Source organism: Apostichopus japonicus, chromosome 17 (assembly GCF_037975245.1).
Source record: "Apostichopus japonicus isolate 1M-3 chromosome 17, ASM3797524v1, whole genome shotgun sequence".
In the NCBI taxonomy this organism is placed as follows: Eukaryota; Metazoa; Echinodermata; class Holothuroidea; order Aspidochirotida; family Stichopodidae; genus Apostichopus; species Apostichopus japonicus.
The window spans coordinates 19,094,193-19,095,692 of NC_092577.1; positions in this window are offsets into that span (position 1 = coordinate 19,094,193).

The window sequence follows — 1,500 nt, forward strand, 5'->3', positions numbered from 1 at the left end:
TCATGTCCCTTTAAGGGGGAGGGGGGATAATATATTGGCCTGCAGTATGGAACTTCATTGGAGGTGTAACAAAAGGAAATATTTTTACTGACCATGTTTATATGCATAGGTATTGCAACTGTTATTTGTTTCACAACTCGTCCCAATACATCAGCCATGTTGGACTTTGTCAATTAAAAAATTAACATCAGTGGGCATTTTTCTGTCAATTAATAAATTAACATATAAGTGGGCATTGTTTGCCCATTAGTGACCTTAAATGACCTGACAGTTTTTATCAAAAATGTTCCTCTCGATGATGTGCATTCTATCCTAAAATTGTTATGTGCTCTAATATACACACACAATGTTATTGCTAAAAAGGTATTAAAACTAGCCTTTGGAACCTCATAACTTGAGAACCTGATGTCCGATTGAAGCAGGAGTTGGTTTCCTCTACATAGCACACAAAGCTGTATCTCATATCAACGTATTGACAAAGTTCTTTTCTTTGCCCCCTTTTCCAATGAAAATGAGCTTATTTTTCAAGATTTGTCCTTTTAACCTCATAGTAGGATGTAGTTTGACACACTGATTCAAAAAAGTTAACATGACAAGTCTGTACGACCATCCTAACCACATGTGCTTATTAAAACCAACAAAACCTTTAACCTCTGATAATTTCGCACAGGAATGTCACACAGGGGTCAACGCATGAACAATATTGATGAAAAGGTACCTTTCAGACCCAAACATGGCTACGAAATTTGTATTAACCAAAGGAAGCAATGTAGGTCGCCTGAGGTCAAACGTCACACAAATACAGGTCGACTATTGGATTACACCTGTACTTATTAAAAAAAATGGTCTCTTATAACTTCGCACACACGAAGGTCGCACAGAGGTCAACCTGGGACAATTTTGATCGGAAGGTACCTTTGAGATCCGATTATGGACACGAAAATCCAAAGAAACTGATATAGGTCATCGGAGGTCAAACTGAGGTCAAAAGTCACCAACATGCTAGTCAACTAATGGATTACAATAGCGTAACTCCCAACCTTGACGGATATTTTGTCTCAATTTATTGCAAAATTACTAACTAGTTTTTGACCCCAAATTGCCTTTGTTGAACTTGGATCATATGACTGTTGTTTGGAAACGATCCCTTACCCCGTTCACAACTTGTCCCAAAATAACAACCATGTCGGACCCTGTCAGTGGGATTTCTTTGCCCATTCTTTGCCCATTTTCTCCCCCAAAATACTAGTTTTCTAACATTAATTGACCTTTGGTAATCTTGCATCACAATACCGTTAAGTATGAAAATATTCCCCTATACCATTTACAACTTCTCAAGAATATCAACCCTGTCACACCTTGAAACTGGGAGTTATTGCATTAAATGTCTGAAAATTAACTTCGCACACAAAGGTCACACGGGTGTCAACCCATTGACATTTTTGATCGGAAGGTACCTTTGGTATCCAAATCTAGCATGAAAACCAAACATTTTCTTTT